The 6,543-nt window shown below is 63.5% G+C and overlaps 1 non-coding gene across 1 annotated transcript; it reads right to left on the bottom strand.

The window, feature by feature from the left end:
- Positions 1-6,424: 6,424 nt before the first annotated feature.
- Positions 6,425-6,543, bottom strand: LOC131863152 (5S ribosomal RNA). The gene has a single exon (XR_009362087.1). It is a non-coding gene; the product is annotated as a 5S ribosomal RNA (ribosomal RNA).

Here is a 6,543-nt window from a genome sequence, read left to right on the forward strand (position 1 = left end):
TTTCTGGAAATTAGTGAAGGCAGCGCATCAAAGGTGCGCAATGCTGGTGCGAACCCGGGAGCGCTCCGATGTGTGCTCCAAGGTGCGGCGTGCACGAAGTCCGAGCCCGGTTTGCCCCGGGTGCGCACCTCGCGTGCACCTTCGCCGGGGTGAGCACCTTGGCTGGGTTGCGCGCCCTGGTGCGTACCAAGGAGCGCTCTGAAGTGTGCTCCAAGGTGCGGCGTGCACGAAGTCGGAGCCCGGTTTGCCCCGGGTGTGCACCTCGGGTGCGCACCTCGCGTGCACCTTCGCTGCGGTGGGCACCTTGGCTGGGTTGCGCGCCTTGGTGGGCACCATGCAGTGCACGAAGTCGGAGCCCGGTTTGCCCCGGGCGCGCACCTCCGCCAGGGTGGGCACCTTGGTGCGCACAACTTGCCTGGGCTGCGCACCAGGAAGGGCTCAAGATGGCACCCGCGTTCCGTTTTTTTCACTATCTTTCAGAACGGAAATTTTAAAATATCGTTTTTTTTTGCCTTTTCTGGAAATTAGTGAAGGCAGCGCATCAAAGGTGCGCAACGCTGGTGCGAACCTGGGAGCGCTCCGATGTGTGCTCCAAGGTGCGGCGTGCACAAAGTCGGAGCCCGGTTTGCCCCGGGTGCGCCCTGGTGGGCACCATGGTGCGCACCAAGGAGCGCTCCGAAGTGTGCTCCAAGGTGCGGCCTGCACGAAGTCGGAGCCCGGTTTGCCCCGGGTGTGCACCTCGGGTGGGCACCTTGGTGCGCATGCCTTGCCTGGGCTGCGCACCAGGGCGGGCTCAAGATGGCACCCGCGTTCCTTTTTTTTCACTATCTTTCAAAACGGAAATTTTAAAATCTCATTTTTTTTTGCCTTTTTCTGGAAATTAGTGAAGGCAGCGCATCAAAGGTGCGCACCTCGCTGCCCACCACGGTGCGCAACGCCGGTGGGCACCCGGGAGTGCTTCGAAGTGTGCTCCAAGGTGTTGCGTGCACGTTGTCGGAGCCCGGTTTGCCCCGGGTGCGCACCTCGCGTGCACCTTCGTCGGGGTGGGCACCTTGGCTTGGTTTGCCCCGGCTGCGCTCCGAAGCGGGGTTATTGGAGCGCCGCCTCTTTTTTTGTCGGAGCGTTTGGTGGGGTTTCTCGCATTGGCTCTTCCGAGGCCCGGTTGCCACCCTGGCGCGCACGAAGTCGGAAGTAGGGTTAATTGCCCGGGTGCGCACCTTTGCCAGGGTGGCACCTTACCTGGGCTGCGCACCAGGGCGGGCTCAAGATGGCACGCGCGTTCCGTTTTTTTCACTATCTTTCAAAACGGAAATTTTAAAATCTCCTTTTTTTTTTGCCTTTTCTGGAAATTAGTGAAGGCAGCGCATCAAAGGTGCGCACCTCGCTGCCCACCTTGGTGTGCTCTGAGGTGCGCACCCGGGAGCGCTACGAAGTGTGCTCCAAGGTGCGGCGTGCACGTTGTCGGAGCCCGGTTTGCCCCGGGTGCGCACCTCGCCTGCACCTTGGCCGGGGTGGGCACCTTGGCTGGGTTTGCCCAGGGTGCGCTCCGAAGCGGGGTTACTGGAGCGCCCCCTCTTTTTTTGTCAGAGAGTTTGGTGGGGTTTCTCGCATTGGCTCTTCCCAGGCCCGGTTGTTGGGTGCGCTCCCACCCTGGCGCGCGCGAAGTTGGAAGTTGGGTTAATTGCCCGGGCGCGCACCTTCGCCAGGGTGGGCACCTTGGTGCGCAAACCTTGGCTGGGCTGCGCACCAGGGCGGGCTCAAGATGGCACCAGCATTCCCTTTTTCTCACTATCTTTCAAAACGGAAATTTTAAAATCTCGTTTTTTTTTTGCCTTTTATGGAAATTAGTGAAGGCATCGCATCAAAGGTGCGCACCTCGCTGCCCACCTTGGTGTGCTCCGAGGTGCCCACCACGGTGCGCAACGCCGGTGCGAACCCGGGAGCGCCCCGATGTGTGCTCCAAGGTGCGGCGTGCACGAAGTCGGACCCCGGTTTGCCCCGGGTGCGCACCTCGCGTGCACCTTGGTGCGCACACCTTGGCTGGGTTGCGCGGCCTGGTGGGCACCATGGTGCGCACCAAGGAGCGCTCCGAAGTGTGCTCCAAGGTGCGGCGTGCACGAAGTCGGAGCCCGGTTTGCCCCGGGTGCGCACCTTCGCCGCGGTGGGCACCATGGCGTGCACGAAGTCGGAGCCCGGTTTGCCCCGGGTGCGCACCTCGCGTGCACCTTCGCCGGGGTGGGCACCTCGGCTGGGTTGCGCGCCCTGGTGCGCACCAAGGAGCGCTCTGAAGTGTGCTCCAAGGTGCGGCGTGCACGAAGTCGGAGCCCGGTTTGCCCCGGGTGTGCACCTCGCGTGCACCTTCGCTGCGGTGGGCACCTTGGCTGGGTTGCGCGCCTTGGTGGGCACCATGCAGTGCACGAAGTCGGAGCCCGGTTTGCCCCGGGCGCGCACCTCCGCCAGGGTGGGCACCTTGGTGCGCACAACTTGCCTGGGCTGCGCACCAGGAAGGGCTCAAGATGGCACCCGCGTTCCGTTTTTTTCACTATCTTTCAGAACGGAAATTTTAAAATATCGTTTTTTTTTGCCTTTTCTGGAAATTAGTGAAGGCAGCGCATCAAAGGTGCGCAACGCTGGTGCGAACCTGGGAGCGCTCCGATGTGTGCTCCAAGGTGCGGCGTGCACGAAGTCGGACCCCGGTTTGCCCCGGGTGCGCACCTCGCGTGCACCTTGGTGCGCACACCTTGGCTGGGTTGCGCGCCCTGGTGGGCACCATGGTGCGCACCAAGGAGCGCTCCGAAGTGTGCTCCAAGGTGCGGCGTGCACGAAGTCGGAGCCCGGTTTGCCCCGGGTGCGCACCTCGCGTGCACCTTCGCCGCGGTGGGCACCATGGCGTGCACGAAGTCGGAGCCCGGTTTGCCCCGGGTGCGCACCTCGCGTGCACCTTCGCCGGGGTGGGCACCTTGGTGTGCAGACCTTGGCTGGGTTGCGCGCCCTGGTGGGCACCATGGTGCGCACCAAGGAGCGCTCCGAAGTGTGCTCCAAGGTGCGGCCTGCACGAAGTCGGAGCCCGGTTTGCCCCGGGTGTGCACCTCGGGTGGGCACCTTGGTGCGCATGCCTTGCCTGGGCTGCGCACCAGGGCAGGCTCAAGATGGCACCCGCGTTCCTTTTTTTTCACTATCTTTCAAAACGGAAATTTTAAAATCTCATTTTTTTTTGCCTTTTTCTGGAAATTAGTGAAGGCAGCGCATCAAAGGTGCGCACCTCGCTGCCCACCACGGTGCGCAACGCCGGTGGGCACCCGGGAGTGCTTCGAAGTGTGCTCCAAGGTGCTGCGTGCACGTTGTCGGAGCCCGGTTTGCCCCGGGTGCGCACCTCGCGTGCACCTTCGTCGGGGTGGGCACCTTGGCTGGGTTTGCCCCGGCTGCGCTCCGAAGCGGGGTTATTGGAGCGCCGCCTCTTTTTTTGTCGGAGCGTTTGGTGGGGTTTCTCGCATTGGCTCTTCCGAGGCCCGGTTGCCACCCTGGCGCGCACGAAGTCGGAAGTAGGGTTAATTGCCCGGGTGCGCACCTTTGCCAGGGTGGGCACCTTACCTGGGCTGCGCACCAGGGCGGGCTCAAGATGGCACGCGCGTTCCGTTTTTTTCACTATCTTTCAAAACGGAAATTTTAAAATCTCCTTTTTTTTTTGCCTTTTCTGGAAATTAGTGAAGGCAGCGCATCAAAGGTGCGCACCTCGCTGCCCACCTTGGTGTGCTCTGAGGTGCGCACCCGGGAGCGCTACGAAGTGTGCTCCAAGGTGCGGCGTGCACGTTGTCGGAGCCCGGTTTGCCCCGGGTGCGCACCTCGCCTGCACCTTGGCCGGGGTGGGCACCTTGGCTGGGTTTGCCCAGGGTGCGCTCCGAAGCGGGGTTACTGGAGCGCCCCCTCTTTTTTTGTCAGAGCGTTTGGTGGGGTTTCTCGCATTGGCTCTTCCCAGGCCCGGTTGTTGGGTGCGCTCCCACCCTGGCGCGCGCGAAGTTGGAAGTTGGGTTAATTGCCCGGGCGCGCACCTTCGCCAGGGTGGGCACCTTGGTGCGCACACCTTGGCTGGGCTGCGCACCAGGGCGGGCTCAAGATGGCACCAGCATTCCCTTTTTCTCACTATCTTTCAAAACGGAAATTTTAAAATCTCGTTTTTTTTTTGCCTTTTATGGAAATTAGTGAAGGCATCGCATCAAAGGTGCGCACCTCGCTGCCCACCTTGGTGTGCTCCGAGGTGCCCACCACGGTGCGCAACGCCGGTGCGAACCCGGGAGCGCCCCGATGTGTGCTCCAAGGTGCGGCGTGCACGAAGTCGGACCCCGGTTTGCCCCGGGTGCGCACCTCGCGTGCACCTTGGTGCGCACACCTTGGCTGGGTTGCGCGGCCTGGTGGGCACCATGGTGCGCACCAAGGAGCGCTCCGAAGTGTGCTCCAAGGTGCGGCGTGCACGAAGTCGGAGCCCGGTTTGCCCCGGGTACGCACCTCGCGTGCACCTTCGCCGGGGTGGGCACCTCGGCTGGGTTGCGCGCCCTGGTGCGCACCAAGGAGCGCTCCGAAGTGTGCTCCAAGGTGCGGCGTGCACGAAGTCGGAGCCCGGTTTGCCCCGGGTGCGCACCTTCGCCGCGGTGCGCACCATGGCGTGCACGAAGTCGGAGCCCGGTTTGCCCCGGGTGCGCACCTCGCGTGCACCTTCGGCGGGGTTGCGCGCCCTGGTGGGCACCATGGTGCGCACCAAGGAGCGCTCCGAAGTGTGCTCCAAGGTGCGGCGTGCACGAAGTCGGAGCCCGGTTTGCCCCGGGTGCGCACCTCGCGTGCACCTTCGGCGGGGTTGCGCGCCCTGGTGGGCACCATGGTGCGCACCAAGGAGCGCTCCGAAGTGTGCTCCAAGGTGCGGCGTGCACGAAGTCGGAGCCCGGTTTGCCCCGGGTGCGCACCTCGCGTGCACCTTCGCCGCGGTGGGCACCATGGCGTGCACGAAGTCGGAGCCCGGTTTGCCCCGGGTGCGCACCTCGCGTGCACCTTCGCCGGGGTGGGCACCTCGGCTGGGTTGCGCGCCCTGGTGCGCACCAAGGAGCGCTCCGAAGTGTGCTCCAAGGTGCGGCGTGCACGAAGTCGGAGCCCGGTTTGCCCCGGGTGCGCACCTCGCGTGCACCTTCGCCAGGGTGGGCACCTCGGTGCGCACACCTTCTCAATGTTTTCTTGCCTTTTCTGGAAATTGGTGAAGGCAGCGCATCAAAGGTGCGCACCTCGGTGTGCTCCGAGGTGCGAACCCGAGAGCGCTCCGAGGTGCCCACGAAGTCGAAAGTCGGGTTAATTGCATTGTTTTCCCCGGGTGCGCTCCGAGGTGCGCAACATCGGCGCGCACCAAGGAGGGCTCCGAAGTGTGCTCCAAGGTGCGCACGATGGCGTGCACCTCTGGTGCGCACGATTCGGAGCTCGGTTTGACCGGGGTGCGCACACCTTGGCTGGGTTGCGCACCTTTTGTGCGCTCCAAGGTGCGCACGAAGTCGGAGCTCGGTTTGCCCCGGGTGCGCACCTTCGCCAGGGTGCGCACCTTGATGCGCACGCCTTGGCTGGGCTGCGCACCTTGGTGGGCGCCATGGTGCGCACCTTTCGTGCGCTCCAAGGTGCGCACGAAGTCGGAGCTCGGTTTGCCCCGGGTGCGCACCTTGGTGGGCGCCATGGTGCACTCCGAGGTGCCCAAGATTGGTGCGCACCAAGGAGCGCTCCGAAGTGCGCTCCAAGGTGCGCGCGAAGTCGAAAGTTGGGTTAATTGTCCGGTTTGCCTCGGGTGCGCACCTTGCGTGCACCTTCGCCAGGGTGGGCGCCTTGGTGCGCACACCTTGGCTGGGCTGCGCACACCTTGGCACCCGCGTTTCCTTCATTTTAAATTTTTTTTTTTTACAATCTCTCAAGTGGGAAATTCTATAATCTCAACTTTTTTTGCCTTTTCAGGAAACTTTTGAATGGAGCGCATCATTGGTGCGCTCCGAAGTGTGCTCCAAAGCTCTCTCCAGCTGCGTGCACCTGCCCCGGCCGCGCACCCGGCCCCGCCCAGCTTCGCTCACCTGTCCCGGGCGTCTGGTGCGGAACCTTAGAGTAAGAAACATCACCGTGCACCTTGGCCAACGTGCGCGACTCGACCGAGCGCGCACTGGCCGAGGTGCACACTGATTTCACCTGGGTGCGCGCGCAGCACCTCGGGCGCACCGGGGTGCGCGCACAACGCCCGGGTTGCACCGTGGCCTGTGTGCTCGGGGCGCCTCGGGTGCGCGCTCGGTGTCGCCCCCGCGCGCGCGGTAGTGCGGGCAGCGCACCCCGGCCCGGCCCGGCCCCGACGAGAACGCAAACGGGCAAAAGGTTTATTCAAATAGCATTGCGACGCCCGGCGAAAAACTAAAAAAGGGTGCAACACCGGGACTTCCCGGGAGGTCACCCATCCCAGTACTACTCCGGCCCAAGCGCGCTTAACTGCGGAGTTCTGATGGGATCCGGTGCACTAACGCTGGTATGATCGCACCC

Source organism: Cryptomeria japonica, unplaced genomic scaffold (assembly GCF_030272615.1).
Source record: "Cryptomeria japonica unplaced genomic scaffold, Sugi_1.0 HiC_scaffold_56, whole genome shotgun sequence".
NCBI lineage: Eukaryota > Viridiplantae > Streptophyta > Pinopsida > Cupressales > Cupressaceae > Cryptomeria > Cryptomeria japonica.